This window comes from Hypanus sabinus, chromosome 1 (assembly GCF_030144855.1).
Source record: "Hypanus sabinus isolate sHypSab1 chromosome 1, sHypSab1.hap1, whole genome shotgun sequence".
NCBI classification, from domain to species: Eukaryota; Metazoa; Chordata; class Chondrichthyes; order Myliobatiformes; family Dasyatidae; genus Hypanus; species Hypanus sabinus.
In genome coordinates, this window is record NC_082706.1 from 137,848,278 (window position 1) to 137,872,586 (window position 24,309).

At 40.5% G+C, this 24,309-nt stretch overlaps 1 protein-coding gene across 1 annotated transcript in view; it reads left to right on the forward strand.

The window, feature by feature from the left end:
* Nucleotides 1-24,309, forward strand: part of stk3 (serine/threonine kinase 3 (STE20 homolog, yeast)) — a 455,037-nt gene that overhangs the window by 230,938 nt on the left and 199,790 nt on the right. The window lies entirely within an intron of this gene.

Here is a 24,309-nt window from a genome sequence, read left to right on the forward strand (position 1 = left end):
TCACTTAATTACTAACTCAATGATTGAGGTCTACGCCATCTTGCAGTCTTGTCTGCAATCGTTCTTGAGGACTAGGATAGCTTTTCCTTTTGCTGTTATGTCACTTTGGTGTTGAATTATTCAATTCAAAAAGCTGGCTGAATGCCTATATTAATTAGGTATCTGGTGGCTTGTTTGCTGTCAGAAATACATTTATAACTTTCCCATTGGGAACTATATAATTAACTGGTGAATAGGTTTCATTCTTTGAGTATCCAGGTTAAAAAATATGGAATACATCTTATCTAGAATGCAGAAATAGATCATTGGTCTACTGGGCCAGGGCCAGTGCTTCCGTTCCAATTTTACTTGTTTTTTTTAATCTCCTCCTATTCTTTATCCTCCATGTACTTAGCTACCTTTGCCAAAATAATTATAAGCTCTTTTCTACATGCTGACAGGTAGTGAAAATGCAGCTGAATTTCCTATTGAATTCTTTCTTTCTTTTGTCCTTCAGCAACCCATTGTGATCAAGAATGACTTGCACTCACTCAAGTTTACTGGGTTATGACGTGGCTGGTTAAGCCAGTGTATGATCCACAGGGATATGGGCTGAATGAACACAGGAAACCATGATTAGCTGGGTGGGCTCTATGGTCAGCATGGACTGGTTGGGCCAAAGGGCCTGTATCTATGCTATATTGTTCTATGAACTCTTACATAGATAGAGAAGTGATAGCTATTGGGACAAACAGGTGGGTAGGTAATTAGTGACCTGATACATCCTTTGTGTTGTATGATTTTTTTATTTGGCCTCAAGGTTCTGAATACTGAATGTTTCTTCTGCACTTTGAATGGTTGTAGGCCAGACTCTTGGGAATCTTTTCCCCTGTCCATCTCTTAAACTTCCTCCTATGACAGAGCTTGGAACGATGTTAAAGTTAACACTATTAAAGTTTGGAATTGGGGCTGCAAAAGCAATAGAACTACTTTCCTATTTTAATAATACAGAAGTAAGGACGAAATATTCAGAGAGACAGAACCTCAAGTTTATGTTGCCAAATTGGTTAGTTTATTGCTTATTTGATAAATCCTTCATTTGTTTGCAGACAGATTATAGGCAGATCAGCATAATCATGATAATCTATCTTCACATCCTGATTTGACAACTAAGTAATTCTTAAATATTAACTAAGTTAACTTAAATATTTCTGATTCTAGTCTCCGTGTCTGGAATAAGATATGCAAACTTTGCTAACGTGAAGTACAAGGTCTGTGTTTTATAAACTCTCAAGTCCCTTTCAAATGTAGATACAAATTTGGATTTATAGCAACTACCAGCTAAAATAATCCAAGACACGCATTATAGGACTCAACATCAGAATAAGCACTTCCATACTTTTGCACTGAGGCAGACATGCACTAGTTTCTTTTAAATTCTGTAACCATTTGATGTGGCTCTTAAATTCAGTGAAGGTGAATTGCCATTGGCTTAGAATTTGAGGTCAATAGCAAGCTGCCTGCACTAAATTATGTTTTTCAAATGAAGATTAAACTTACCTGGAGTTAACCATACAACAACTTGTGGTAGAGAACTGTCAGGATGCTTTGGAACAAAACTTTCTATGATGTGCTGAATTTATGTTGGAGGGAGAATGCCAGGACAAATTTTATTTCTAAAAACAAAATGAAAACATTTTGGCATCTGACTAAACCTTAAATAGTAGTCAAGGAATTGCAAAGGCTTTTTTAAATTTCCAGTGTTCAAAATATTTTTTAAATAAGCTGTTGCAACTTATACAATAAAACAAAACATCCAAGGCACTTAAAACATTTTCAAATGTCAATTTAAAGTAGAATGTCTAAGTGAACATACTTGACCCTCCTCTGCAATGTCAGGGAGAAGGTATTTGCATTAGCCATTAGTGTAGATTCTCTTGTTAAGCAGTGAGACCACACAACAGTGCACATTCAGCTGAACTGTGGCGAAGTGCTGACTGAAACTCGGGACTTCCATGTTCAAGTGCAAATCCCAAAGTTGCTCAGTTGCTAACAAATAATCTCAGTAAGAATGCAGATATTTCCCCACATTGTGGGAATCTTGTGATCACCATGTAAATTGACCTTTGGACAACCTCAGTTTAAATACAATTGAGCTGTATTCCATTTACTTAATACAGACCTCCTGAATAAGATTACAAGATTACATGGAGTTGACAAGGTAACAGAGCTATGAACTCTTTGGAGAGCAGTGTTGAATGATACAACAATGAAATAATGCTACTCTGTTGCATCACACACAAAATGCTGAAGGAACTCAGCAGGTCAGTCAGCGTCTTTGGAGGAAAATGAATAATCAACATTTCAGACTGAGACTCTGATGTTGTCTGATTTGCTGAGTTCCTCCAGCATTTTGTGTGTATTGCTGGGCATGAATCTTGACACCATCCTTTCCATCCTCCTCTACACCTTTTTCGCAAACCCACAGTGTGCAAAGAGGTGAGTCACTGACTCCACCTCATTGCAGCCCTCCCGTGGACAGCAGGGTGCGGAGATGACATTCCGGGCATACAGGAAGGATCTGATTGGGAGGGCCCCTCTCACCGCCAGCCAGGCGAGGTCTTGGTGCCTGTTTTGTGAGGTCTGGCGATGAGGCAATTTGTCAGATGTACTGGACAGTCTGCTGAGGGAACCACTCCACTGAATCCATCTTGTCCTTCTCCTGCAGCGCCTGCAGGACATTACATGCTGACCACTGTACAATAGCCTTGTGGTCAAGGGCATTGACCTGGAAGGACTTTTCTATGAAGGACAGGTATGGCGGCAATGACCAGCTGACTGGGGCATTGCTTGGGAGTGGGGCCAGACCCATCTTTTGCAGCCAGGGTGACAGGTAGAACCTGGGCACATAGTGGTACTTTGTGCCCACGTATCTGGGATCCACACATAACCTGATGCAGCCACACATGAAGGGACTTGTGCATGATGGCCCATTTGATTTGCTCCATCCTCGATTTCCAGACGAATCTGAAGATGGCTCTGGTGATAGCCAAGCTGCAGGAGCGGGGGATGGGCCATATCTGCACCAAGTACAACAGCCCTGAGAGCACCTCACATCTGATGACCAGATTCTTGCCCGTTATCGAAAGGGAGTGCCCTCCTCACAGTCCCAGTTTCTGTTTCACCTTGACAGTCCGCTCCCGCCAGTTCTTCCTGCACGCCTCGGTCCCTCTGAACCAACACTGTCACGTGGTCGGGCCTGATGGTGAAGGGGACGATGGATCGTTTGGGCCAGTTGCTGAAGACAAGACTCATGCCCAGCAGCTGCGTTACTGAGGACTCCCTGATTTATGAGCTGTTCCCGGGGTTGCACATGGAGACAAACATCCGGTGCTGCTGGCAGATCATCAACTCGGTGAAGGACGCTCTTTGGTCAGTCTGAAACCTGGTGGTCTACCAGCACATGGAGTTATCCATGGCTGAGTGCTGCCGGCTGGTGCATTCTCGCCTGCAGGAATACGTGCTGAGGGATGCACTCAGGCTGGGTGCAGCCACTGCGAAGACCCGTTGGGGAAGGACCACAATTTAAGGTTCATCACCTGTGTGAGTGGGTGGGGAGAAGATTACCCCTCATCAGCGGTGTGGATAGATGAGTCAACATGGTGCCCCAGGAGTGGCTGGAAATGTAAAGACCATAAAGGAACTTTGGTAAACGAATGAGAATCAACGCCTGGATGTTTATTGTTAATAATTTTTATTTTATTGTAAATAAGTCTTTAATCCTTGCCTAAAGTTTGAGAGTCAATGATTGGTTTATTGTAAACATCTTTAATTTGAATAGGAACAGAGAGCCAACGCATAATTTGTTGTAAATAACTTTATTTATTGTATAAGAACTCTGATTTAACGAATTTTTTTCTATGTAAATAACTTTATTTTGTAATATTCCTGAATAAAGTATTCTTGGAAAAAATTTGTGTTTATTGCTTCAGTTATGCAATATCTGCAGTCTCTTGTGTTTCCTGTTTACTGTCTTGCGCACTTTGTCATAAAACAATGCCATGGATTTAGGCCCTTCAGCCCAACAAGTCCACATCAATTACGGTGCCTATCTAGCTAGTCCCAGTTTGCTGCACTCAGCCCATATCCCTCAAAGAAAAGCCCCTCCATGTACCTATCCAAATGCTTCTTAAATGATACTATTGTACCTGTCTCAACTATTTCCTTTGGCAGCTCGTTCCGTATTCTCTCCACCCTCTGCACAGGAAAAAGGTGCTTTTTGAATCCCTTTTTGAATCTTTCTCTGCCACCCTTAACTTATGCCCCCTAGCTTTGGATTCCTTTATACTGGGAGAAGCTTGTTACTGTCTTCTGAGGAAAAAAGACCTAGATTGACCAATCTTTCCCTATAACTCAGGCCCTCTGGTTCTAGCAATATCCTTGTAAATACTTTCTGCACACTTTCCATCTTTCCAGTAACAGGATGCTAAATCTCTACTTCCAAGTTGCATCTTCATCAATGACTTTTATAAAACTGCAACATAATGTCCCAACTCCAATAGTCAAATGTCCTGACTAAATTGTTTATGAGATCAGTCTGGTCAGTCATTTTAGGCGGTAAGTCAGAATACAAATTTGCTTCATTGTCATTGCGATCACAGTATTAATGTCATAGTAAACTTGGGCAATAATTATAATGAATTTTACTTCATGTGGCATGTTCTCATTTCTTAAAAGTATTGTGGATGGCTTACTACATTTCAGAGTACAGTATGCCCTAATGTGACATGAATATTAATTGCCATTATCAGCCCACGGCTGAATGTTGTACATGCAGGGGTGGGCTGCTTTATTTGTTGAGTAGTGATTGGAATTGAAATTGTACATGGGGGAGTTGAGAACAAGAGAGCACAGCCTCAGGATAGAGGGGCATCTATTTAAAACCGAGACTTGGAGCAATTTCTTTAGCTAGGAGATGGTGTATTGGTTGAATTTGTTACCTCAGGCAGCTGTGGAGGCGGGGTCATTGGGTGCATTTAAGTTTGAGATACATAGGTTCTTGATTGGCACGGCATCAAAGGTTATGGGGAGAAAGCCGGGGATTGTGGCTGAGGAGGGGAAAAATGATCAGGCATCATTGAATGGTGGAGCAGACTTGATGGGCCTATGTATTCTGGTCTTATGGTCTTGTAATCTCTATTTCCAATCTAATGAAGAAGAGAAGGCTATTGATGAAGCAACTAAAGATTATTGGGCCCAGAACACACCACAGTCTTGAGGTTGCTATCAAAAGGTCTAGATAATTGGTTTCTAACAACTTTGTGTAAGGCATAATTCCAACTAAATATTTTTACTTTGATGTCAAAGTGCCTTTGAGCTACACTTGCTCAATGTTCTCTTGATGTTAGAGGCAGTCGTTCTTACTTTTCATTCTATGACTCTGTTCTTTGGTCTACATATATAGGAGAAGGGATGTTATGTTGAAGTTCTATAAGATATTGGTGAGGCCTAATTTGAAGTATTATTTGCAGCTTTGGTTACCTACCTATAGGAAAGATGTAAATAAGGTTGGAAAGAGTACAGAGAAAATTTACAAGGATGTTGCCAGTCTGGAGTATGTGAGTTATAAGGAAAGATTGAATAGGTTAGGATTTTGTTCCTTGGAACATAGAAAATTGTGAAATTTCATAGAGATATGCAAAATTATGAGGGGTATAGATTGGGTAATTGCAAACAGGCTATTTCCACTGAGGTTGGGTTGGACTACAAAGAGAGGTCATCTGTGAAAAGGTGAAAAATTTAAAGGGAACATGAGGGAAACTTCATCTCTCAGAGGGTTCTGAAATTGTGGAATGAGCTGCCAGCACAAGTTTTGCACACAAATTCGATTTCAGTGTTTCAGAGAAGTTTGGATAGGTACATGGACAGTAGGTGTTTAGAAGGCTATTGTCCCATGTAGATTGATGGGAGTAGGCAGTTTTCTATGACTCTAAAACTGTATAATAAGGCTGTGATGGTGTCCAGAACTGGGTGGAACAAGGGAAATCCAAACTGGGCATCAGTGAGTAAATGTCACTTAACAACACTGATGTCACATTCAATCATTTTGCTAATGAATCAAGATAGACTGATGAGGCAGTAATTAGTCTAATTTGTATTTGGTGACTAGGATATATGTGGGCTGCTTTTCTCTTTGCTGGATAGATGCCAGTGTTGTAATTGTAAGTGTTGTATATTTATAGTAATTTTATAAATATATTGTTTGATTAAGCATTCTTTGTTGTTTAAATATTTCATTATGGTTATGTGTACATAGAAACATAGAAAATAGGTGCAGGAGTAGGCCATTCGGCCCTTCGAGCCTGCACCACCATTCAGTAAGATCATGGCTGATCATCCAATGCAGAACCCTGTACCTGCTTTCTCTCCATACCCCCTGATCCCTTTAGCCACAAGGGTCATATCTAACTTCCTCTTAAATATAGCCAATGAACCGGCATCAACTGTTTCCTGTGGCAGAGAATTCCACAGATTCACCACTCTCTGTGTGAAGAAGTTTTTCCTCATGTCGGTCATAAAAGGCTTCCCCTTTATCGTTAAACTGTGACCCCTCGTTCTGGACTTCTCCAACATCAGAAACAATCTTCCTGCATCTAGCCTGTCCAATCCCTTTAGAATTTTATACGTTTCAATAAGATCCCCCCTCAATCTTCTAAATTCCAGTGAGTATAAGCCTAGTCAATCCAGTCTTTCTTCATATGAAAGTCCTGCCATCCCAGGAATCAATCTGGTGAACCTTCTCTGTACTCCCTCTATGGCAAGAATGTCTTTCTTCAGATTAGGGGACCAAAACTGCACACAATATTCTAGGTGAAAGTACAAAGTACATGAATGGCTTATGTCATCGTGTCACCACGTCATACATGCGTACCTCGCTAAAAGTGGAAAAACAAATTTAGACTTGAATTCCTGGCTCCCTTGTTTTCCTTTTAATCAGTTTTATGTTTTAGAGTTTCAAAACTTGACAGTAGAGATGATGGAGTTATAAACGAGCCTGAGATGTCAAGGTGCAGGGAGACTTTTGAGATAAGAAAAAACACAGCAAAAAGCAGTCAGGTAAAAGATAAAGCAGCACAGCATGTTTCTTTTTCCTTCACCAGAGGAGAAGGTTGATCGAGTTTAAAAAAAGGCAGAAAACAAACTGATTCATGGTTTCATAAACAGTAGTACCGAGTGATAATAATCATAAATTTAAAAAAAGCAGAAGTGACTGATTATATAGGAAATATAGATGTGTTTGATTGTTCAATGGGTAACTCACTCATGTATACTGCTAATTGAGCAGTATTTAAAAAGCAAATGGAATAGCCAATGGAAACAAGTGCTAATTTTGCTGAGTTCATTGGATTTAAAAGCATACCATTTGATTAGAAGTTTGCTCCAACCAAATCAAGCAAAACTAGCTATGTTAATATTGTGAGAATAATGCAGGAACATTTAGAAACAAAAGAATTGTTGATTACAGAGGATTTAGGTTTCATGAACAGAATCAAAAGGAGGGAGAGTCTATTTTATCATATGTGGCTGAATTGAAAAAAATGTCCAAGAATTGTCAGTTCAGTAATGGGCTTAATGATGCACTGAGAAATCATTTTGTTTGTGAAAGCTTACAAGAAAGCATTCAAAAATAGCTCCTAAATGAAGCACAATTCACACTTAAAAGTGTAAATTGCTGTATTAATGGATCCAGCAGATAGGGATGCAATTGAGTTGCATTCCTTAAGACTTCAAGACATAGAAGCAGAATTAGGCCATTCAGTCCATTGAGTCCACTCTACCATTCCATCATGGCTGAACCTAGAACCCACTCAACCTCATACACGTGTCTTCTTGCCATATCCTTTGATGCCTTGACTAATCAGGAAATTATCAACTTCTGCCTTAAATATGCTTCTGGTCTTGGCCTGCAGTACAGTCTGTGGCAGAGCATTCCACAGATTCACTCCTCTCTGGCTAAAAAAAATTCCTCCTTACCTCTGTTCTAAAGTGTTGCCCCTCAGTTTTGATGCTGTGCCCTCTAGTTCTGGATACCCCCACCATAGGAAAGATTGTCAACACATCCATCATTTCTTGTCCGTTCAATATTCAGTAGGTTTCAGTGAGATCCCCCCCACATTCTTCTAAATTCCAGTGAATACAGGCCCAAAGCTGGCAAACACTCCATGTATGTTAACCCCTTCATTCCTGGAATCATCCTCGTGAATCTCCTCTGGATTCTTTCCAATGACAAGACATCCTTTCCAAGACAACTTTGTGGGCCGAAGGGCCTGTATTGTGCTGTAGGTTTTCTATGTTTCTATCTTTCTATATGGGGCACCCGAAGTGTTGACAACACTCGAAGTGTGGCCTGACTAGTGTCTTATAAAGGCTCGGCATTGTCTCCTTGCTTTTACATTCTGTTCCCCTTGAAGTAAATGTCAACATTACATTTGGCTTCTTTACCACAGACTCAACATATAAATTAACCTTCTGGGGGTCTTGTGCAAGGATTCCTAAAGTCCCTCTGCTTCTCTGATGTTTGGACCTTCTCCGTATTTGGACAATAATCCACACTATCATTCCTTTTACCAAAATTCATTATCATACATTTCCCAACACTGTATTCCATCTGCCACTTTTTTTGCCCATTTTTTTCAATTTGTCCAAGTCCTGCTGCAATCGCATTGCTTCCTCAGTACTACCTCCCCTCCACCTATCTTCATTTCATCCTCAAACTTTGCCTCAAAGCCATCAATTCCATTATCCAAATTATTAACAAACAATGTGAAAAGTAAACACGAAGTGCACTGCAGATGCTGTGGTCAAATCAAGATGTACAAACAAGCTGGATGAACTCAGCAGGTCGGGCAGCATCTGTTGAAAGAAGCAGTCAACGGATGCTGCCCAACCTCCTGAGTTCATCCAGCTTGTTTGTACGTCTTAATGTGAAAAGTAGCAGTCCCAATACTGAGGAAGGCCCCTTTTTTCCCACTTGCTGCCTCTTGCATGTCAGCCATTCCTCTATCCATGCCATCCTAAGTTATCTTGTTAAGCAGCCTCATGTGTGACACCTTTTCAAATGCCTTCTGTTAATCCAAGTAAATGACATTCACTGCCTCTCCTTTGTCCAGCCTGCTTGTTACTTTCTCGAGGAATGCTAACAGATTTGTCAGGCAAGATTTTCCTTCAGAGAAGCCAGGCTGACTTTGACTTATTTTATCATTTGTCTCCAAATAAATCTAAATAATAGATTCCAACACTTCCCTAACCACTGAGGTTAGGCTAACAGGTCTATAACTTCCTTCCTTCTTGCATTCCACTCTTCTGAAAGAGTGGAGTGTCATTTGCAATCTTTCAGTCCTCCAGGACCATGCCAGAATCAAGTGATACTTGAAAGACAATGACAAATGCACCTGTTATCTCTTCAGCAACCTCTCTCAGGACTCTGGGATGTAGTCCAGGTGACTTAACTACCTTAAGAACTTTGATGTGCACTTTTTCCTTTGTAATAGCAATGGCACTCACTCATTCTCCCTGACACTCACAGAGCTTTGGCACACTGTTAATGTCTTCCACAGTGAAGACATTCGACCTACGCATTAAGTTCATCTGGCATTTATTTGTCCCCTATTACTATCTCAGCATCATCATTTTCTAGTGATCCAGTATCAACTGTCACCTCCCTTTTGTTCTTTATATAACTGAAAAAGATTTTGGTATCCTGCTTTATATAATTGAGTACTCTGTCCTCATATTTCATCTTTTTTCCCTTATTATGTTGCCTTTTGTTGGATTTTAAAAACTTCCCAATCATACAGCTTTCCACTCAATTTTGCAACCTTATATACCCCTTCCTTGGCTTTTATTTGTCCTTTCAACATTTCTTAACTGTCCTTAACTTACTTTGTCAGCCACAGTTGCCTACCCCTGCCATTTGTTAACTTTCTCCTCTGTGCGACATATCTACTTTGCTCCTTATGAATCATTCCCAGAAACTTTAGTCATCTCTGTTCTGCCGTCATTCCCGCCAGTATCCTCCTCCAATCCACCTGGACAGGCTTCTCTCTCACGCCTCTCTAATGCTCTTTATTCCCTTGCGATATTGATTATGTGACTTATGCTTCTCCCTGTCAAATTGCAGTATGAATTCAATCATGTTATGATCACTACCTTTTAAGCGTTTCTTTACATTAAGCTCCCTAATAAGACCTGGGTTATTATATAATACCCAATCTAAAATGGCCTTTCCAGTAGTAAATTCAAGCACAAGGTGCTCTAAAAAGCCATCTCATAGCATTCAACAAATTTTCCCTGTTGCGATCTGACACCAACTTGATTTTCCCAATCCCCTTGCATATTGAAGTACCCCCATTACAATTGTGTCATTACCCTTATTACAAGCCTTTTCCAGCTCCCTTTGCAATCTCAACCCCACATCATGGCTACTATTTGGAGGCCTATATATGATTCTCATAATGGTTTTTTTAACCCTTGCAGTTTCTTAAATCCATCCACAAAGATTCACAGTTCTCTGACCTGTCTCCTCGTTCTAAAGATGTAATTCCATCACTTACCAACAGAGCCACACCACTGCTAAAGTCTTCCTGCCTGTCCTTTCGATACAAAATATATACTTTGATGTTAAGTCAGGAATGAAAGTGAGTGTGAACAAAATTGCAGTGTCTAAACAGAAATTGGCCAGGCCTATCAAATTGTGTTACCGTTGTGGCAGGGGCTTACGTACACCAAACCCATGCAGATTTACAGGTGAAACTTGCAGAAAATGCAACAGTGTAGGATACATATAAAGAGTATGTTGGGCAGACAAAAATAATTGTATTTATTTATTGAGATACAGCATGGAGTAGGCCCTTCTGACACTTCGAGCCACGCTGCTCAGCAACCCTCGATTGGTTGGCCAAAGCAGAGGACAATTTACAATGACCAATTAACCTACCAACCAATATGTCTTTTGGACTGCGGGTGGAAACCAGAGCACCTGAAGGAAACTGACATGATCATGGGGAGAACCACGTACCCCTCACAGGCAGCAGCAGGAACTGGTTCATTGGCACTGTGCAGCGTTGTGTTAGTCACTACACGGTCATGCCACAAATGGACTGCACAGGGAATAGCTACAGTTTCAAAATCTGTATGCTGTTGATGAAAAATCTGATAGTGATGAGAGTGGCACAGGTCTGGGTAGCCTTGAGAGTTACATGGTGAAAAATAACCAGAGGCAAGCAATATGGCTTACAGCAGAAGTGAACAACAAATTGATTAAAATGCAATTGGATACTGTCTCGGCCGTTTCAGTCATTCAACAAAATGAGTTTTAATGATACTTCAAAAATACTGAACTGAAACCTGCAGATACCCAATTAAGAACCCGCACTGGAGAAAGGATAACTCCTGTGAGGATGACATTTGTATCAGTGAAACACAGCAACCAACAAGCTACATTGGGTTTGTATGAGTAAAAACAGGATGGCCAGTGTTGTTGGGATGTGAGTGGCTGAGACAACTACAATTTGATTGGATGCCATATGCACCATTTGCATGCCATATCCTCTGTAACAGAGTCGATTGAAAGTGAATAAAGAAAAGTACTGGATGAATCCACATTCTCTCCAAGCTGCACACCATGAACCATTACCGAACAGAGGACAAACAGGTGTTGGTGCCAGCCTCTGTGCCACTAGTTGTAAAGCAAGGAAGGAACCTGCTGCTTGGAGGAATTATGTTAAATGGCACATGCAGTAGTCTGAAAACAGGTTGGAGGTGTTGTGGATAGTGTGGAGGGCTGTCAGAGGTTACAGCAGGACATTGATAGGATGCAAAACTGGGCTGAGAAGTGGCAGATGAAGTTCAACCCAGATAAATGTGTGGTGGTTCATTTTGGTAGGTCAAATATGATGGCAGAATGTAGTATTAATGGTAAGACTCTTGGCAGTGTGGAGGATCAGAGGGATCTTGGGGTCCAAGTCTATAGGACGCTCAAAGCAGCTGCGCAGGTTGACCCTGTGGTTAAGAAGGCATACAGTTCATTGGCCTTCATCAATCATGGAACTGAGTTTAGGAGCTGAGAGGTAATGTTGTAGCTATATAGGACCCTAATCTGACCCTACCTGGAGTACTGTGCTCAGTTCTGGTCACCTCACTACAGGAAGAATGTGGAAGCCATAGAAAGGGTGCAGAGGAGATTTACAAGGATGTTGCCTGGATTGGGGAGCATGCCTTATGAAAACCGGTTGAATGAACTCAGCCTTTTCTCCATGGAGCGACTGAGGATGAGAGGTGACCTGATAGAGGTGTATAAGATGATGAGAGGCATTGATCTTGTGGATAGTCAGAGGCTTTCTCCCAGGGCTGAAATGGTTGGCACAAGAGGACACAGGTTTAAGGTGCTGGGGAGTAGGTACAGAGGAGATGTCAAGGTTAAGTTTTTTACACAGAGAGTGGTGAGTGTATGGAATGGGCTGCCGGCAATGGTGGTGAAGGCGGATACGATAGGGTCTTTTAAGAGACTTTTGGATAGGTACATGGAGCTTATAAAAATAGAGCACTATGGGTAAACCTAGTAATTTCTAAGGTAGGGACATGTTTGGTACAACTTTGTGGGCCAAAGGGCCTGTATTGTGCTGTAAGTTTTCTATGTTTCTACAACAGTAGTTTTTGTAGGCAACGTATCTGACAAAGTTTCTGATTTGTCATTCAGACAATTTCTTGAGAAATGTGGCTTGGTTTTAAGCTGAAAGAGAATTTAAGGAGTTTCAGGAAAGTTGCAAGCATTTGGTTTTTGTGAATATAAAGAACCAGAATATACTCCACATATATTAAGGTTATTGCATGAACTTCAAGTGGGAATCAAAAGGCTGCTTGTAAAAGTAGATGCAAAGACCAAATCACTTCTGGATGAACAGTAGGCCGAAAAGAACAGAGTCAATGGAGATACAAAAACAAAAATGTTTCCAGATGATGTTGTGGATGAGGAAACCAAGAGGAGAGATCAGACCATAAAGGAAACAATAGAGGGATTGATAAAAGAATATTCCAGAGAACTGCATACATCTTCCCAAGATCAAGATGCACATCTGAGAAAGAGGAAAAAAGGAAAGAAAGAAGGGGAAGACAAAAGTGCTTTCAAAATGGAAGAGGATGAATGAGGCCTAATTCCTTGAGAAATTGGCAAATTTAGAGATACAAGAAACCAGAAGAAGAAAACGGTAGGTGAAAAAAAGAAGGGCTGGAAGTTGAAGAGAGAAGATACAGAGAGAAAAAATGTGAGCAAGAAAGAGAAAGGCGTGAAAGAGAGAAGGAGTGTGAGAAAGAAAAAGAGTGGGATAAAGAGAGAGAAAGAAATTGGGACTACAAAAGAAGCAAGGATCAAAGTAGATCAGCTGGTTAGGCAACCACTGGCACCTGGCAGACAATATCTAAAGAGTGTCTTATAAAGACACTGCCCAGAAAAAGGCAATGGCAAACTACTTCAGAAATAAACAGGTTGCCAAGAATAGTCAAGTTCATGGAAAGGCATGGCACATAGCGAACCAATAATACAAGTTGCGATGCATTTTATATTCAGTGGGAGTTCATAGCTAAGTAGGGAGGAGTGTTGTGTATTTCATATATCAGCAACATTTGAGTAATATTGTGAATATATTGTTTGATTAAGCATTGTTTAATTATAGTTCTAAGTCTGTAAATGGGATGTTGTAGCGGTGTGCTACACGCAGCGCTGAAATAACGACACGTAGTCGATGAGCTGCGGTTGCAAAAGAGATTTATTCGAACTTCGTGGCCTCGCTTTAAAGCCTTCCTGATCCTGCCCTCCCTGGGCGGGAATGCTGTAGGGAGCGCGTATTCACAGTCCCGTCCCGCGCGCGGGCTTTTCCCCTTGCTGGTGAAGCAGACTTGGCGCCCTTTTTGGGACTGGCCTCAATGCCGGTGCGCGCCGATTTGTGAGCCGGTTCGAGTGCACTGGGAAGTGGGTCGCCACAATGTCATACGTTCATGCCTCACTTAAAGTAAGTAACAAAGTTAGATTTGTATTGTCAGTTATCTTGCTTTCCTTTCAATTAGTTTTGTGTTTTAGGGTTACAAACCTTAACAGTAAGGAACAGTTTGGCCAGCGATGCCACTGGTTCTGTGAGAAGGTCTTCACTGATGCACCTGAATGTTGTCTCACCTTATGGTCTTTGCCGCATCCAGAACCCTCATGTCTTCACATAGGGTGAATCAAGTTGATTGGCAGCTGGGGCTTATTAGAAGAGAGAAAATGAATCATCCATTTGCCAGTTCTGGCTCAACACACTATGTTGACCATTTTGTGAGGAATGAAAACTCAGACTAAACCCGAGTGGCAGTGCCTTTGACAAGTCACCTTGACGAACAGTGGAGAGTAATATTAACTTCAAGTTAAACAAGTGAAAGATCCTTCAAGAAAATGAAAAATGAAGAAGTGGAGAATACAATCTGTGTATCATGTCCAAATTTAAAACCAGCTTTCGAGGAAAAGTCAGTAGTTTAGCCCCCTTTAAACAGAGACTGAACAGATTAGTACAGTGTCCTTTCACACTCACTACTGGTCTTGATGAAAAATCTTTTTCTCTCCTATTGTGAATTAATGCTTTCTGCAGACAAAATGCACTTCTGTTATTAAGGGCTTTATTAGAGTTTTGTCACTGAAGGCAATTTTTTAACTGGATTCACAAGGAGCTGCAAATTAACTCTTTTGATCCAGATGGAAGCCTCAACTATATGCCAACTTTCCATTTATCTCTACAGATTTTTTAAAATCAAAATATACTTTATTCAAAAATATAATTATGTACAATAAACCATTCAATGACTCTCAGTCCTTTACAGATGTTTCCATTATGGTCTTTACATTCCCACACTTTTGCCACCCACGTGGCACTCTGTTATTCCATGTTTCCATACACTTGTTCAGGGGTATACACCCTGCCCCCCCTACCCCTCAGCTCTCGTAGGGGAAGACCCTAGACCAGGGGTCAGCAACCTTTACCACTGAAAGAGCCACTTGGACCCGTTTCCCACAGAAAAGAAAACACTGGGAGCCGCAAAACCCGTTTGACATTTAAAATGAAATAACACTGCATACAACGTTTTGTTTTGCCTTTATGCTATGTATAAACAAACTATAATGTGTTGCATTTATGAAATTGATGAACTCCTGCAGAGAAAACGAAATTACATTTCTGCATGCAACAAAAACATGTTGACCTCCGAAAAAAAGACGTTGGGTTGAAGGTTACTTTTAAGTAAAATACTCAACGTCTATTTGAGTCCTTCTTGTATTTATGAAAAACGCCAAACTTAAATTTGCCGCCAGCAGCAAACCAAAAATAACGTCAGCCAGCTGTCAACCTGAAAAATAAAAGGACTATTTCACTGAACAATGAAAGCATATGAATATACGTAAAATAATAGGCAATTAAAATATTTATCATCCTTGTTCAGGTTGACTCACACCTGACAATGCAGTCATATTCAGTAGGGATGGATCGATGCTTAGGGGAGTGACCAGGAAGGATAATGTGTTTTTTTCCTCTCTGAACTCACAGAAGCGTTTCCCAAACGATGTTTGCATTGCGATGATTGCCCAATGTAAATACTCCGAATTTATCATGTCGTGACCTTTTTTGAACTCTCTCAAATTGGGGAAGTGAGACAATGTGCCTTTCTGTAAATCTCTGGCAAGCAACGTCAACTTGCGCTCGAATGCCAAAACATCCTCCAACATGTGCAGGGCTGTACGTCCTTACCCCGTTGAAGAGCTGTGTTCAGCGTGTTCAGGTGTGCTGTTATGTCTACCATGAAGTGTAGCTTTTCCAGCCACTCTGGCTGTTCCAGCTCAGGAAAGGTGAGCCCTTTGCTGCCCAGGAAAGTTTTCACTTCTTCCAGACACGCGACAAAGCGTTTCAGCACCTCCCCTCTGGACAGCCAGCGATAAAAACACGTTGTAGCGGTTGCTACACGCAGTCAGTAAACTGCAGTCAAAGATAGCTTTATTCGAACTAAACAGCCTTGCTTTTAAGCCTCCCTCAACCCGCCCCCCATGGGCGCGGATGCTGCAAAAGACACGTACTCACAAACCCCCGTAGGCTATCTCCCTTAGCCTGAACGCTGGCTAATTGTGAGCCGGTTCGGATGTGTCAGGAAATGGGTCGCCACAAAGTCTTATTTAGATTGTACAAGATCACCATAATCTTCAAATTTAGATTTACATTTCAAAAACTAACAAACTAACATAAAATACATTTTAATTAAATACTGACCATGTAGCGGTGTGCTACACGCAGCGCTAAAATTACGACACGGAGTCGGTAACTGCAGTCGAAGGAAAAAACTTTATTCGAAATCTTCAGCCTCACTTTTAAGTCTCCCTCAACCTGCCCCCCATGGCGCAGAGGCTCCAAAGCTCTGTGCTCGCAAACCCCCGTAGGCTATCTAATTGTGAGTCGGTTCGGATGTGCCAGGAAAAGGGTCGCCACAACCAATTATTTCCCAAAGCAACAGGGAGCCGCAGCACAGACGTAAAAGAGCCACATGCGGCTCCGGAGCCGCGGGTTGCCGACCCCCGCCCTAGACTGTGATCCTCTCCACCGGGCCCTTGCGGTGGCTGCACCAAGTTTGAATGCGTCCCTCAGCACATACTCCTGCAGCCGAGAACCTTTATCTCTACAGATGCTGCGAGACGCATTGAGTTCCTCCAGCAGTTTGTTTTTTGCTCTTGTCTGAAGTGCTGACTATAACCTGGAAGCTGATACACCCTATCCTCGTTATATGCGGGGGATATGTTACTCGCAGTCGATACATAATGTGAAATTGCATAATTTGAATAATTAGTTAAATGGAGAAAATAGGGATGCGTTGCAGAGGGCGTCTTAAATATGTTTTATCTGTAATTTATTCACATTTTCATACCAAAACGACACAAAAGCAGTACTCACAAAAGTCTCACAGAACCGCAGCAGAAGGTAACACCGGTTTGAAGTGGTGAGGGTTGTTTGCTTGGCAGCATTTTGTTTTTCAGCATAAATTTGCTTGTAGGGAAGAAGGGCTGATGGCAGGGAACGACTGAAATGCTGACTCCATTCTAAACGTGGGTCCATGTCCATCGCCATTTGTGCTAACTGCTCCAACTTCCACCATTCCCTCATCGTTGGTAAGCTCCAGGGATTTTCAAAATCGTCTATTGCTTGCAGCATCTGAGATAGTTCGCTGTAAAAAAAAAGCCTTGAATGTGGATCACACCTTGGTCGAATGGTTAAATCAGCGATGTCGTGTTAGGCTGATGGCCCAGGACATGACATCGGATGCTTAGGAGGCACAGTTAAATATTTCAAGCACAAAATCACTGTACCATAGGTAAAACCAACAGAAGTTTAAGGGCGCAAGATTCAACATCTAAACCTTGTCAAAACCAATGTGAGACTGGTGGGAGTGAGACCGTGATGCACACACAACTGACTCATTTGGCGGGAAAGCGGTGCTTTTCGTCCCAACAGTGGGACTGTGAGGCATGCACATGTGAATTGTATTGGCAGGAAAGCAGTGCTGCTCGCATACCTGTGAATTTTGGACGCACATAAGGAGACGTTGGTAGAAATAGGTTCCTTGCATAACTGTGAATCGGCATAGTCTGAAGACGCTTATAACAAGGATAGGGTGTACTTGGTACTTAAAATGGACAGTTATGTTATGGGAACAGTAAGTGGGTAAAATCAGGTAACTCAACATTAAAATATTAAGAGAAATTCTAGCAGATCGGGAGATGGGGTGCACTAGTGCGAGGGACACTATATTATATTCACATTTGAAATAGGCACATGTTTAGGATTTCTCAGTGATGAGTAGTATGGTACAGAGGGATTGCAAGCCTAATAACTCACATGAAAGGCATCTTGGTTGGCATGGAAGAGTTGGGCCAAAGGACCTGTTCCATATTAAATGGCTCTATGAAAAGAAACATTTTTGTTTTTGTTTTAAACCAGAGTTATTTAAAAATGATGTGAGAAAGTATGAGTCCAGTCCTCCCGAACGGTCTCAGGCTGAAATGTTGATTGTACTTTTGTCCATGGATGCTGCCTGGCCTGAGTTCCTCCAGCATTTTGTGTGAGTTGCTTGGATTTCCAGATTTTGCAGATTTTCTCTTGTTTGTTATTGGAATAGTACACATTGTATCTCTTTCATAGGGATACAGGAAAATATCACGTTAAGAAAAAGATTAGGCTCTTTTATAAGTTGAGTTTATTCCAGCATTCAATGAGTTTATATCTGATCTGTGATCTACTGCTACTGCCTTTTCTCTACATTACTATCTTTGGTTAAAAAAAAGTCCATCAGTCTTGTAGAATCAGAATCAGGCTATCATCACTAACATTAGTTGTTTTGCAGTAGCAGTACAGTGCAGTAAATTAAAAATGAACTCAAATACGAAATATATAAAAATTAAATAGTGCATAAAGAGAGCAAAATAGTGAAGTAGCGTTCATGGATTCATGGACCTTTGAGGAATCTGATGGTAGAGGGGAAATTAATAAACAACCTTTACCTGCGTTTTGTATTTGAGAATTCCAGATATAGGAAATAGTTGTGGAAGTGTTCCTTAACTTTGATCCTGAAAAGTCTGGCATGAGTTTTGAATCTGCCCCATCCCAGATTCTCCAGCCCGTAGGATTAATTTCTATCCACCCTATTGATTCTCCTCAATAGTTTGAAAGCTTCAGATACATTATCTGGCAACCATCTTAGTTCAGGAATGCTCATTAAACACAACACGTAGAATCAAATAAAAATGGAAAAGCAGGTCAGGAATCATTAATAGGAAAAAAAACAGTTAATGTTTCAGGTGAATTGAAGGATTTTGATCTGAAATGATAATTCCATTTCTTTTCAATATATATTGCCTGACCTGCTGAATGCTCCTAGGATTTTTTGCCTTTATTTCAAATTGCCAACGTCTGCAGTCTTGTGATTTTCATCAACAGGTAGGATGAAGGGGATGAAAGTGAGAGAAATTCTTCAAGATAGATGAATTGGTGCAAATGCCTGCAAGGATAGGAGATTGATCTAGTTGTTCATGAGAGGAGTAGATTGCCCACGGTCCATCCTGGCGAAAGATGGAAATTATAGTACCTTATTTCAGTGGCTAGAAAGATGATTCAGATTCTGGGATATGAAATTGCAAAAGTAGAAGAGGAAAAAAATTAAGTAGGTGGTTATTGGAAAAGGAGAAAAACTTATGGATAGGTACTGAATTATAGACACAAGAAAGTCTGCAGATGCTGTAAATCCAAAGCACATGCATAAAATGCTGGAGGGACTCAGCAAGTCAGGCAGCATGTATGGAAATGAACAGATAGTCAATGTTTTGCACTGAAACCTTTCTTCAGGACTGAGAAGGAAGGGGGAAGATGCCAAAGTAACCAGGTGGGGGGGGGGGAGGGGAAAGAGACTAGTTGGAAAGTGATAGGTAAAGCCAGGTGATTGGAAAGGTAATGGGCTGGAAAAGAAGGAATCTGATAGGAGAGGAGAATGGAGCATCAGAGAAAGGGAAGGAGGAGGGGATGTAATAGGTAGGTGAGAAGAAGTAAAAAGCCAGAGTGGGATGATAGGGTGGGAACAGTTACAGTTGAGATAACTTTGGGAATAAGTAGGTTTATAAAAGATGTTGGTTGACAGTTTGGCTCTAGAGATGGAGACAGAGATATTGGAAAAGAGAAGGGAAATAGCAGGGATAGACTCAATCCAATATGTCCCTAATCCTGGCACTCTTGTGGCAATAAACTATCCAGGAATCCTGCTCTCGTACATAGAGCCTCCTTTCTGTTCCCCTAACCAATGAATCCCACCATCAGTCAGGACATGCCCTGTTCTCCCTACTACCATCGAGGAGGAGTTGCAGGAGCCTGAAGACACGTATGCACCATTTCACAAACAGCTTCTTCCCCTCTGTCATCAGGTTTCTGAATGGACAATGAGCTCACGAATACTATCTCACATCTTTTGCTCTCTTTTTGCACTACATAATTTAACTTTGAGATACATTTCTTATAATAATTTATAGTTTTAAAAAATTATTATGTGTTGCAATGTATTGCTGTCGGATCAGGAACAAATTTCATGACATATATTAGTGATATTAAACCTGATTCTTACTCTGAATTCTTGTATTCTATCTTGGTAGTCTACAGCAACACACACAAGATACTGGAGGAACTAAAGTGATCAGGCAGCATCCATGGAAATGAATAGATAGTTGACATTTGAGGCCAAGTCCCTTCTTCAGTACTGAGAAGGAAGAGGAAGTTGCTGGAATAAAAAGTCGAGAGGAGGAAAAGGAGACACGCTATAAAAGGTGATAGGTGAATCGGGTGGGTGGGAAAGGTCAAGGGCTGAAGAAGAAGGAATTGGTAGTCTGAAACCTGGTGACATGAACATCAAATTTTCTTGCTTCTGGAAACCACTCTCCTTCTGTCCATTTTCCCCTTTACTCTAGACCCTCTCCTGATTCAACTGGCTCCATTCACTGAATCTCTTTTACCTCTTACCCTCTCCATCTGCACATCATCCACTCACTCCTCCTAACTAAACGTATGTATAGGCCTTTCAGAAATGAAAGTAGGAAGCCCTTTTCGATGTGATAGATTTTTAGAGATCTTTTCCATTACAAGAGTTAGAGACAGATTAATTGCTGAGTATTACAAATAATTTTGGAATATTTGTATTGGTTTATTATTGTCAGAAAAAATAGTTCTACATTCAATTAAGGAAGATGAATCAAAGAATATAAAGGCCTACTGCAGATTATGGTAATTTACCTAAATGGTGGAAAAGTCTTGAGGTGAATAATAGCTTATTTGTGAAAATGCCGCTCTGGACCTATTTGATTCAAAGCATTTGCATAACATATTGTTAAAGGTGTTCTTTGTACACCTTCATGGGTTCATTGCTGTAATATACAATTATGGTCTTGATAAGTAGTCGTCATGTTAAAAAAGTAGCTTACCATTATTCTGCAAATTGTGCTCCATATTGACAAAGATTTATCTGTATCTTCTCTGATAACACAGAATTTCTTCAGCATTATTTTGAAGTGTCACTCAAAGTTTTGGGTGGAACTCAAACTAACAATAGTGTGTAGCAGAAAAATCAAATACCAAAATAAAACAATTGCTGCTAGCCTGTGACTGCTACATAGTGGTTATACTTACATGATGTGCCCATAGCTCCAAAAGTCAAGTCCTTTATTTGATCCTTTTTTTCAATCAGCAAACATGCAGTCTTGAAGTGATGAAACTCAGGTGTACAAGTGTACCCAAATGTAAGCTAAGCACTATTCAGCAGTCTGCAAAAGATGTGACCTCCGCTGGTCCCAACCTATGACTCTTCTGTGAAGTAAGCAAGAATATGTAAATTATTCCCTTGGCTTTTACTGCAACCTCACTCATGTGACTAGTTAACATATAAACCCCGCAACACAGAATATAAAGCAGAGAACAGATATGTATGTGGCTCCTACATTGTATGATACTGAATAAAGCTGTTGGAGAAGTACAGTGTGCTTTATAGCTTGTTGTTTTCAACCATTAATCCCATGAGAGTTCCATTGTTTGGTGTACTATAAAATAAATAGAAATTTCGAAATGTTACAGATTTCTTTGCTTAAGTCATGTCTTGTTCCTTGCCAACCAAGTACCCTTTAGTATCTGGAGACATGATTTTTGTACATTTCTCTCAAGAGACAGTGAGAATTCTTGACACCTAATCAAGTCAACCTGAAATTCGCACCTCCACTGTTGATGGATGGAATTTGAAAGCTAATTGCTTAAACCATTGCCTCTCAAAATATTTGCACAGTTTTTTTCATCTTTATTTGGTTGAAGCTGAATCTGTCTTTCCCAAAGTACTGTGCGTCCTGTAATTTCATACAGTCCGTCTCAGCTCTCAGCAACATTTGGTACAGTTCCACAGCAGTGCCCTCACTTGATTCAGCTTCAAGCTATCCATGCTTTGCATTCTGAGTTGATAAAGGGGTTAATTTGTTTATTCCTGTGATGTGAGTAGCAATGATAATTCCATTGTTTATTCTCCATCCCGAATTATTCCCGAACTAACGAGGCAGTTGAGAATCAGTCATGTGACCAAAAGAAGTAAGGACGGAAGCATTCCAGCTCTGAAGAGCATTAGTGAAGCAGGCAGGTTTTTAACAATTCGTTTCACAATTAACAATACTACCACTGGATTTATTTTACAGCCATCAAAATGCTAAGAAGTGGATTGAAATCTCATTTGCTATTATATTGTAAGCAACTGAAAATTAATTTTTTCGCAAGTTCATGTAGACGAGATGGCGTAAAGGCAATGTTGTTGAGTCTTTGTGAGAATTATTTGAATGACTTGAAATTGTACTTCTGAATCACCTGAAAAGTCCTGTTTTATAAAATCAGCAACTTTGCTGTAGAGTTAGAACTTGAATCAGAACCAGATTTATTATCACTATCTTTAATGACATGTTGTTTCGCAGCAGCAGAACAGATTTTAAATTGAACTTAAAATGAAAGGACAAAGGAAAAATTACACTATTAAAATTGGTACCTCAAAATACAATACTTCAGTGGGGGGGAAAAGCAGTTATTTTCAAGTACAACATGAATCAGAAAATGAAAACTTTTGAAACTAGTGGAACTCGCTGAATTTTTGCACTGGCTAAGTAACAAAATCAAATGACAATACAATAGGGAAATGTGAAATACATTCTCAATGGGGAAGTGATGGCGGCAGACGAGTAAGGAAAACCATCAAGGATTCTAACAGAGCAAACCATAAAAATAAACACTTAACTAGAAACAGAAGTAAATAGATAATATTAATGCTCTGTCAGGTTGTGACTAATTTAATGAACCTATGAAATATATAAATATTCAAGTCTCTGATCTTCAATCACTGAAGTGTTTCATCACCTATGAAGTGTTGATGATTGTCTGTACTGCAGTTATTACTGAAAATATATGGGTGATTAAATCGTGAGTCTTGTCATCATTCATAAAACTCACTATACAGTTAAAAGAAATTAAGTGTTTGGAGAAAGTGGGAAAGTAAAATAAAATTTAATTGGAATTCTCTTCATTAATTGTCACCAGGCACTACATTCCACTGAATGATGGGTCTTTGTCCTAAAAAGTTGACCTTATTTCTCATTCTACAGATGCTACCTCACTTGCTGAGTGTTTCCAGCATTTTCAGTTTTTATGCCAGATTTTCAGTAGCCGACTGTAAGACATAGGAGCAGAATTAGACGATTCAGCCCATCGAGTCAACTCTACTATTCCATCATAGCTGATCCCTGATCCCACTCAACCTCATGCACCTGCTTTCTCGCCATGTCCTTTGATGCCCTGACCAATCAGAAAACTATCAACTTCTGTTTTGAGTACCCACAATCTTGGCTTCCACTGCAGTCTGTGGCAGAGCATTCGACAGATTCACTACTCTCTCTGCTAAAAAAATTCTTCTTGCCTCTGTTCTAAAGGGTCGCCCCTCTATTCTGAGGCTGTACTCTTTAGTTCTGAAAACCCCCATCATAGGAAACATCCTCTCCACATCCTCCCTACTTAATCTTTCAACTTTCAGTAAGTTTCAATGAGATCCCCCCGCATTCTTCTAAATTCCAGTGAGTACAGGCCCAAAGCTGCCAAGCACATCTCCTAAGTTAACCCTTTCATTCCCAGAATAATCTTTGTGAACTTCCTCTGGACTCTCTCCAATGACAAAATGTCCTTTCTGAAATATGTGCCCAAAAGCATTGATAATGCAGCCTGACTAGTGTCTTATAAAGCCTCAGCATCATCTCCTTTTTTTTAATATTCTTTTCTCCTTGAAATGAATGAAAACGTTGCATTTACCTTCTTCACCACAGACTCAAGCTGTAAATTAACATTTTGGGAGTCTTGCACAAGGACTCCTAAGTCCCTTTGCACCACAGATGTTTGAATTTTCTCTGTATTTAAATCATAATCGGCACTATTGTTCTTTTTACCAAAATGCATTTATCATATATTTCCCAACATTGTAATCCACCTGCCATTTTTTGCCCAGTCTTCCAATTTGTCTAATTTCTGCTGTAATCACATTTCCTCCTCAGCATTACCTGCCCATCCACATATCTTTTTATCATCTGCAAACCTTGCCACAAAGCCATCAATTCCATTATCTAAATCACTGACAAACAATGTGAAAAGTAGCAGTCCCAATACTGATCCC